This window comes from Oncorhynchus nerka, linkage group LG2 (assembly GCF_034236695.1).
Source record: "Oncorhynchus nerka isolate Pitt River linkage group LG2, Oner_Uvic_2.0, whole genome shotgun sequence".
In the NCBI taxonomy this organism is placed as follows: Eukaryota; Metazoa; Chordata; class Actinopteri; order Salmoniformes; family Salmonidae; genus Oncorhynchus; species Oncorhynchus nerka.
The window spans coordinates 86,397,647-86,407,955 of NC_088397.1; the positions used below are offsets into that span (position 1 = coordinate 86,397,647).

Genomic DNA, 10,309 nt, shown 5'->3' on the forward strand with positions numbered 1-10,309 from the left:
GACATCGGAGGGATCGAGTGTAGGTTTTTTTCAGAAGGGGTGCAACTCTCGCTCTCTTGAAGACGGAAGGGACGTAGCCAGCGGTCAGGGATGAGTTGATGAGCGAGGTGAGGTAAGGGAGAAGGTCTCCGGAAATGGTCTGGAGAAGAGAGGAGGGGATAGGGTCAAGCGGGCAGGTTGTTGGGCGGCCGGCCATCACAAGACGCGAGATTTCATCTGGAGAGAGAGGGGAGAAAGAGGTCAGAGCACAGGGTAGGGCAGTGTGAGCAGAACCAGCGGTGTCGTTTGACTTAGCAAACGAGGATCGGATGTCGTCGACCTTCTTTTCAAAATGGTTGACGAAGTCATCTGCAGAGAGGGAGGAGGGGGGAGGGGGAGGGGGATTCAGGAGGGAGGAGAAGGTTGCAAAGAGCTTCCTAGGGTTAGAGGCAGATGCTTGGAATTTAGAGTGGTAGAAAGTGGCTTTAGCAGCAGAGAGAGAAGAGGAAAATGTAGAGAGGATGGAGTGAAAGGATGTCAGGTCCGCAGGGAGGCGAGTTTTCCTCCATTTCCGCTCGGCTGCCCGGAGCCCTGTTCTGTGAGCTCGCAATGAGTCGTCGAGCCACGGAGTGGGAGGGGAGGACCGGGCCGGCCTGGAGGATAGGGGACATAGAGAGTCAAAGGATGCAGAAAGGGAGGAGAGGAGGGTTGAGGAGGCAGAATCAGGAGATAGGTTGGAGAAGGTTTGAGCAGAGGGAAGAGATGATAGGATGGAAGAGGAGAGAGTAGCGGGGGAGAGAGAGCGAAGGTTGGGACGGCGCGATACCATCCGAGTAGGGGCAGTGTGGGAAGTGTTGGATGAGAGCGAGAGGGAAAAGGATACAAGGTAGTGGTCGGAGACTTGGAGGGGAGTTGCAATGAGGTTAGTGGAAGAACAGCATCTAGTAAAGATGAGGTCGAGCGTATTTCCTGCCTTGTGAGTAGGGGGAAGGTGAGAGGGTGAGGTCAAAAGAGGAGAGGAGTGGAAAGAAGGAGGCAGAGAGGAATGAGTCAAAGGTAGACGTGGGGAGGTTAAAGTCGCCCAGAACTGTGAGAGGTGAGCCGTCCTCAGGAAAGGAGCTTATCAAGGCATCAAGCTCATTGATGAACTCTCCGAGGGAACCTGGAGGGCGATAAATGATAAGGATGTTAAGCTTGAAAGGGCTGGTAACTGTGACAGCATGGAATTCAAAGGAGGCGATAGACAGATGGGTAAGGGGAGAAAGCGAGAATGACCACTTGGGAGAGATGAGGATCCCGGTGCCACCACCCCGCTGACCAGAAGCTCTCGGGGTGTGCGAGAACACGTGGGCAGACGAAGAGAGAGCAGTAGGAGTAGCAGTGTTGTCTGTGGTGATCCATGTTTCCGTCAGTGCCAAGAAGTCGAGGGACTGGAGGGAGGCATAGGCTGAGATGAACTCTGCCTTGTTGGCCGCAGATCGGCAGTTCCAGAGGCTACCGGAGACCTGGAACTCCACGTGGGTCGTGCGCGCTGGGACCACCAGATTAGGGTGGCCGCGGCCACGCGGTGTGGAGCGTTTGTATGGTCTGTGCAGAGAGGAGAGAACAGGGATAGACAGACACATAGTTGACAGGCTACACAAGAGGCTACGCTAATGCAAAGGAGATTGGAATGACAAGTGGACTACACGTCTCGAGTGTTCAGAAAGTTAAGCTTACGTAGCAAGAATCTTATTGACTAAAATGATTAAAATGATACAGTACTGCTGAAGAAGGCTAGCTGGCAGAGGCTGCGTTGTTGACTATGTAGGCTAGCTGGCATTGGCTGCGTTGTTGACACTACACTAATCAAGTCGTTCCGTTGAGTGTAATAGTTTCTACTGTGCTGCTATTCGGGCTAGCTGGCTAGCTAGCAGTGTTGATTACGTTACGTTGCGTTAAAAGAACGACAATAGCTGGCTAGCTAACCTAGGAAATCGCTCTAGACTACACAATTATCTTTGATACAAAGACGGCTATGTAGCTAGCTATGTAGCTAGCTACGATCAAACAAATCAAGCCGTTGTACTGTAATGAAATGAAATGAAAAATGTGATACTACCCGTGGAGCGAAGCGAAATGCGACCGGATTGTTGAGTGCAGAAGTTCTGTTCGGTAAACGTTGGCTAGCTGTTGGCTAGCTAGCAGAGTCTCCTACGTTAAGGATGACAAATAGCTGGCTAGCTAACCTCGGAAGATTAAGATAATCACTCTAAAACTACACACTCTAAACTACACAATTATCTTGGAGACGAAGACAGCAAAGACAACTATGTAGCTAGCTAACACTACACTAATCAAGCCGTTCAGTTGAGTGTAATAGTTGTGCTGCTAATCGGTAGACGGTGGACTAGCTAACGGTGGACGTTAGCTAGCTGGCTAGCTGCAGGGCAGTGTAGACTGCGTTAGGACGACGGAATACGATAATTACGCAATTATCTATGATACAAAGACAGCTATGTAGCTAGCTATGTAGCTAGCTACGATCAAACAAATCAAGCCGTTGTACTGTAATGAAATGAAATGAAAAATGTGATACTACCTGTGGAGCGTAGCGAAATGCGACCGGATTGTTGAGTGCACACACACACACACACACACACACACACACACACACACACACACACACACACACACACACACACACACACACACAGTGACTCTTATTTGTTTTCTGGTTGGATCAACGAGCCAATGGCATGCCTACGATTATAACCCCTCCATATCCTCCCTGGCAGTTCCAGCAGTTTCATTTCCCCCTCCTATGTCTGATGTAGCAGGGAGTTTTAACGATAGGGGGAAGCCTTAACAATAGGGTTTTTTTATGCTTGGTTTAAGCGGCCGCTTATTTATATACAATAAATTGATGTGAAAATCATACTCAGGCCATTACAAGGGGAGAGAACACACAATGACGTGTCTCTAGAAATAAAGCCTCTCTTCTGGTTGGATTTAAATGAACCCTGGTGTGTAAATCAGTGTTAACATCGTTAGGCAAAGTCTTTGTGGTGAAGGGTGGCGGGTGGTACTGGTTTAGCAACATAGTACTGTACAAGGAGGGAAGACTGAGTTGTGTGCAGTGGCGCTGTTCAACAAAAGTTCATTTCTCAACTACTGTATGTACCTATATACTATTTTTCTGTTCATTGGTGCCTGACCTGTGCAGTGTTCTTCCCTGACAAAGAATAAAATACTGTAATAATGTAATAACTGTGTCATAAGCAAGCAGCTATACCAGGCCGATACAGCACTTAATCACAGAATTTGCTTTATGATCCCTAGAATGCATTTAAACCTCACAGTCAAAACTCCTTCAGGAAATACAAGTCCAGGACTACATTGGCAATAGAACAAATATGGTCATTGTTAAATGCAGCATTTCCCTTCAGATTATACCGCTTGTTCTGTCAGAGTCATGCTCGGAAACATGTTTCCACTAAAATCTACTTTATACTCTCTCTCTTTCTCTCTCGGCCTAAATGTTCTCCTTTCTGGCTTGCAGACAACAGCTTTTAGAGCTGTACTCCCCTAGGGCCCTGTGGTACTTTTTCCAACAGAGAAAAACAGTCTTCCAATGACAAATAACAGGGACTCACTCACTCAAGGGCACTGTGCTATGCAGATGGGAGCAGATCAAGGTTTGGGAAACTGAGCATCTCAGGACAGAGGATAGGTGGTATAGGCCATAAACTTCAGCATGACACTAAAAAAAATGGTTTGTTAACCATCTGGAGTGCATTGTATTTCGTTTTTACTTTTATGTGCAAAGTAGTCGAATAATGCTGATTACATTGTGATAATGAAGTGGAAATGTAGCAAATCGATGACATTGAAGTTGAAATATGCCACAAGCTGGTATTTTTTGGAATATTTTTCATTCATTTTTTCAATAAACAATGTGCATTTCAACATTAGACCAAAAGGTCAGTCACACACTGTAAAATTCCTTGACTGATATGTAATATCAATCTGTCATATCAGACCACATGTCCTACAAGCCATACATGACAGTTGGACATAGCCCTATATTTTTACAGTCACATCCACTTATGTCGCTGTATCTGTCATGGATTTTGACTACATGATGGCATAATCAAACCTAATAAATAACCTAAATGGTTACACGTTGAACTCGCTGTGTGTTCAAACCCAGTCCTCCGTCTGCTCATTTCATTTAGAGTATCTTTAGGAGCACTTACCACAGCCTGCGACATTTCAGGACAAGGCCTGGGAGAGACAAGAACCACAAGCTGTCAGAGAACAGACCCTGGCATCCCACATTCCCGGCAACGCCACGTCTCACACTAAATGGGATGATGGTACAAAAGCAAGTTGCAAAGGAGAATACTGAAGCACAGAAGGCATAGCTCTTTGGTTTCACTGCTAAGGATTCCCACTTACACATTAAGATACTTTTCTTCTCTGGTTTTTAGAGAGAAAAAGAAAAGTCTGTCAGCATTTGCGAGGTTGTGACTCAACAGAACAGAGAGACTCAGGGAGGCTAAAATGCTAAATAAGTTACATATCGCTATTGAGAAAATGATGAATTCTGTCATGGAATCTCTCGGGAGTTTTTTGCTGTTTGCGTTGCCCACAACTGCTGAAAGAAGATGAATTGATGAACGTTTTGTTAGAATGAGGGCAATTTGAGTTTTGACAGTTGTGAAATAAATCTGATTTATATTAACCGCACAGACATAAAGGGATAATGTAATACATCTGAAAACTACGTAAGAAAGATGGCTGATTGTTTTGTTTTAGCACTGCCAATATTTCATTACTATTTTAATTTTATTTAACCTTTATTTAACTAGGCAAGTCATATATATTTCTTGACTAGACCAATTCATATTAGCCATTTTCTAAATATCCATTCAGGCAAAATATATTTCATATCAAGTTAATGAAGAGGCAGACAAGTAAACTGCAGTTAGCCCAGAACAGAGCAGCACGGCTGGCCCTTAAATGTACACAGAGAGCGAACATCAATGACATGCATATCAATCTCTCCTGGCTCAAAGTAGAGGAGAGATTGACTGCATCACCTACTTGTCTTTGTGAGATGTATTGACATGTTGAAGGCACCCAGCTGTCACACACACACACACACACACACACACACACACACACACACACACACACACACATGCTAGCACATGCAATCTACAAACACATCCATTTTTAATATTGTTGAATGGTGTGGGTAAGTCAATTATTGAATACTGCAACAAAATAATAGGTGATAAGCTACAATTAGCCTAAATAATTGTATGATTTCATACATTTATTTAATGCTTTTATCCAAAGCAACTTACAGTCATGCATGCATACATTTTTAGGCATGGTGGTTCTGGGAATTGAAACCGCTATACTGGCGTTGCAAAGCGCAATGCTCTACCAACTGAGCTACAGAGGATCAGATGAGCTATAAAGGACTTCATTTGATTTTGAAAAGGTTATGTCCCAACAACTTGACATTTATACAATATTATTATCAGTGGTGGGAAAATTAGCCAATTGTCATACTTGAGTAAAAGTAAAGATACCTTAACATACTGAACTAAAATATAAACGCAACATGCAACAATTTCAAAGATTTTACTGAGTTACAGTTCATTTAAGGAAATCAGTCAATTTAAATAAATGAATTATGCCCTAATCTGTGGATTAACAAGACTGGGCAGGGATTCAGCCATGGGGAACCAGGCACAATAAGAAATAGTTTTTCCCCACAAAGGGTCTTATTACAGACAGAAATACTCCTCAGCACCCCTCTCCCCTCCCTCAGACGATGACACAGGTGAGGAAGCCGGATGTGGATGTTGTGGGCTGGCGTGGTTACACATGGTCTGCGGTTGTGAGGCCGGTTGGACGTACTGCCAATTTCTCTAAAACGACGTTGGATGCAGCTTCTGGTGGACATTCCTGCAGTCAGCATGCCAAATGTACGCTCCCTCAAAACTTGAGACATCTGTGGCATTGTCTTGTGTGACAAAACTGCACATTTAAAAAAATATTTTTATTGTATAGAAGGTGCACCTGTGTAATGGTCATGATGTTTAATCAGCTTCTTGATATGCCACACCTGTCAGGAGGATGGAATATCTTGCAAACAATTTGAGAGAAATAAGCTTTTTGTGCATATGGAACATTTCTGGGATTTTATATTTCAGCTCACGAAACATGGGACCAACGCTTTACATGTGGTGTTTATATTTTGTTCAGTATAGAAAATTACTTAAGTAAAAGTGAAAATCACCCAGTAAAATACTACTTGTAAAAAAGTTAACATAATTGCTAATATATACTTAAGTTTCAAACGTTAAAGTATAAATAACTTCAAAGTCCTTATACGAAGCAAAGCAGATGGCACAATTTTCTTGTTTTTTTGTATTTACGGATAGCCAGGGGCACACTCCAACAGGCAGACATAATTTACAAATAAAGCATTTGTGTTTAGTGAGTCCGCCAGATTAGAGGCAATAGGGATGACCAGGGACGTTCTCTTTAAAAGTTTGTGAATTGGACCATTTTCCTGTCCTGCTAAGCATGTAATGAGTACTTTTGGGTGTTAGGGAAAATGCATGAAGTAAAAAGGACATTATGTAGTGAAGTAAAGGTAAAAGTAGAAACAGTAAAAAATGACTTAAGTAGTACTTTAAAGTATTTTTACTTAAGTCCTTTACACCACTGATTGTTATGAGCTAAATCTGACTGAGATGTAATGATAATGTTGTTAGGTTCTACATAAACAGAGTGGGTCAAACAGCTGCAAAGACAAAGTCATGTTTCCACCAGCACAAGTATTTATACCCTCCTATTAACAACAACATTGGCTCCTGAGTGGCGCAGGGGTCTAAAGCACTGCATCTCAGTGTTGGAGGTGTCACTACAGAACCTGGTTTTATTCCAGGCTGTACCACAACTGGACGTGATTGGGAGTCCCATAGGGTGGCGCACAATTGGCCCAGCGTTGTCTGGTTTGGCCAGGGTAGGCTGTCAATGTAAATAAGAATTTGTTCTTGACTGACTTACCTAGTTAAATTTAAAAAGATTAATGACATGTAAACTTTCGAAACCCCCCCTTTCTCACTCAGTGACTTTCCATACACCTAGTTCTCATTGACCCAAGCATAGACATTCATAATACATGTAAAGTAATCAGTATGGTAACATAGTATGGTAACATGAATAAGTATATTTCAAGCGAGAATCCAACAATGTTTAATTGGTCTATTCCAGAGCTAGCACACCTGATTCAACTTTCCATCTCATCTTCAAGCTCTTGAATCTCACCTTGTTATTTTAAGATTAAGTCGCTCTGGATAAAAGCATCTGCAAAATGACTTGCCTCGTTAAATAAAGGTTAAATAAAAATAATAAAAAATGTGACCGACCGACTCCATTAAGTCTTATGTAGCAAAATGAAATGGGTTGTTTTACACTGGATAAAAGTAGAGAATCAGAGCTAGAAAATGGTATATCATACATTACTGTTGAGGAACAGTAGGGAAGTCATTCTGCTTTGAATGTTGATTAACTTGTAACCCCACATTTCAGAAAATGGCCCTTGAATATTTTGGTACACCTACTAGACGCAGGCCTGGGCAATCCCAGTCCCCGCGGGCCTGATTGATGTCACACTTTTCCCTCATCCCTAGCAAACACACCTGATTTAAACTAATTGCATTTTTAACTGAAGATCATGATTAGTTGATTATTGAAGTCAGGTGTGTTCAATGGTTAGCAGATGTTATTGCGAGTGTAGCGAAATACTTGTTAGCTGGGGCTTGGGAAACAGTGTGACACCAGTCACCTCGAGGACTGGAGTTGCCCAGGCCTGTAAGAGCTCTTCTTTGTCTAAACCCATTCAGCATCATTCACACCCTCTTATGCCTTAGCCCCACCCATCTCTTTGAGGATTCACATGTGTGAAATAGAGTGAGTACGGTAGTTAACTAAACAACCAAAGAGTTCAAGACTAAAGGCAGGATTATACAATGTCCATTGTCATGTCTGTAGATAGTTGTCGCAATGACATCATTAACATTTCATTGTCGTCCAACATCAAACTTGTTGTTATTGTCGTTATGAAAATGTATGAACACAAAAACGACATTCTGCATGACATCAGCAGCCTGATGGTCCAAATACCATAACTCATGTATTTTAACACCAATAAACCCCATCCGTTTGAAATGAATCTTGCATATGTAAATATAGCAAACCAGGCAACTAAAAGCAACTTTCTAAAAAATGTTTTGGTTATTTTATAGCTTGTTAGCTAGCTAGCTAATGTTAAGTTAGCTGGCTAGCCAGTTCAAATAATGACTATATCATATAACTGACAACATCTTAACTTGAGCTAATTTGGATTCACTATAAAATAAACTCAGAATAAGATCATTATTTACAATTTAATGGTGAGCTAATTACAGAAAATAGCTTATGGTTGTGCGTGTGACGAAAAAAGCAGGGTTTAAGAACTTGGACACTGTCTCGTTGGTCTAACGTTATATCCTAATTTGACTTTGGTGCAGGTCATGTTGTTTGTCACATTAGTGTCTGGTAACACACACTATATAAAATAAAATCAAAGTTTATTTGTCACATGCACAGGATACAGAAGGTGTATATACCGCACAGTAAAATGGATACTTGCATAGTGGAGTCTTTTGTTTAGACATAGCTAGCTAGCTAAACAATGAACCAAAATCCCAACTCGTAACGTTACTACCCTTTAGCTAAAACTAACCAACTAGGTTCAATGCTAGCTGGCTAGCTAACATTATGCTATAAGTATCAATTTCAATTACTCTGAGATATGAATAATATTACTACACAGATCACACACGTCATGTTAGCTAGCAAATCAGCCAGCTAACGTTAGCTAGCTAGCTAATGGAATGCTTTAACTTGCAATGAAAACAACTTTCTGACAAAACTAAAAATGTATCATATCTGAAAATGTAGCTAGCTAGACTCTCTTACCCATACACATGGATGAACACCTCTCCCTCTGTCATGGATGCCATTGTTGCACTTAGTTTGAAGATGTAATCGGGAGGCAGATGTTTTATACAATAGCCTTCAATTTGTTTCCCTTTCGACTCCCTCCACATATTTGGAATCAAACAGCAGAATTTTCTCCATCTCTTTAGCTATCATAACTCTGCCTCCGGGCATTCCACTGATTTCAAAACTCAGTTCTCCAGAAAGTGGAGAGCAACACTTTTACAGTTTTACACGTTAGAAAAGGATTACCTACACGTATTGCGCAGGTCCTGTTATAGATTGTTCCTGTTCCCAAGAAAGCTAAGGTAACTGAGCTAAACGACTACCGCCCCGTAGCACTCACTTCCGTCATCATGAAGTGCTTTGAGAGACTAGTCAAGGACCATATCACCTCCACCCTACCTGACACCCTAGACCCACTCCAATTTGCTTACCGCCCAAATAGGTCCACAGACGATGCAATCTCAACCACACTGCACACTGCCCTAACCCACCTGGACAAGAGGAATACCTATGTGAGAATGCTGTTCATCGACTACAGCTCGGCATTCAATACCATAGTACCCTCCAAGCTCGTCATCAAGCTCGAGACCCTGGGTCTCGACCCCGCCCTGTGCAACTGGGTACTGGACTTCCTGACGGGCCGCCCACAGGTGGTGAGGGTAGGCAACAACATCTCCTCCCCGCTGATCCTCAACACGGGGCCCCACAAGGGTGCGTTCTGAGCCCTCTCCTGTACTCCCTGTTCACCCACGACTGCGTGGCCATGCACGCCTCCAACTCAATCATCAAGTTTGCGGACGACACAACAGTGGTAGGCTTGATTACCAACAACGACGAGACGGCCTACAGGGAGGAGGTGAGGGCCCTCGGAGTGTGGTGTCAGGAAAATAACCTCACACTCAACGTCAACAAAACTAAGGAGATGATTGTGGACTTCAGGAAACAGCAGAGGGAACACCCCCTATCCACATCGATGGATCAGTAGTGGAGAGGGTAGCAAGTTTTAAGTTCCTCGGCATACACATCACAGACAAACTGAATTGGTCCACTCACACTGACAGCGTCGTGAAGAAGGCGCAGCAGCGCCTCTTCAACCTCAGGAGGCTGAAGAAATTCGGCTTGTCACCAAAAGCACTCACAAACTTCTACAGATGCACAATCGAGAGCATCCTGGCGGGCTGTATCACCGCCTGGTACGGCAACTGCTCCGCCCTCAACCGTAAGGCTCTCCAGAGGGTAGTGAGGTCTGCACAACGCATCACCGGGGCAAACT

General features: G+C 43.1%; 1 pseudogene; it reads right to left on the reverse strand.

Annotated features, from left to right (window-relative positions):
* Nucleotides 1-211: 211 nt before the first annotated feature.
* On the reverse strand, nucleotides 212-2,108 carry LOC135572828 (uncharacterized; annotated as a pseudogene).
* Between the last annotated feature and the right edge of the window lie 8,201 nt (nucleotides 2,109-10,309).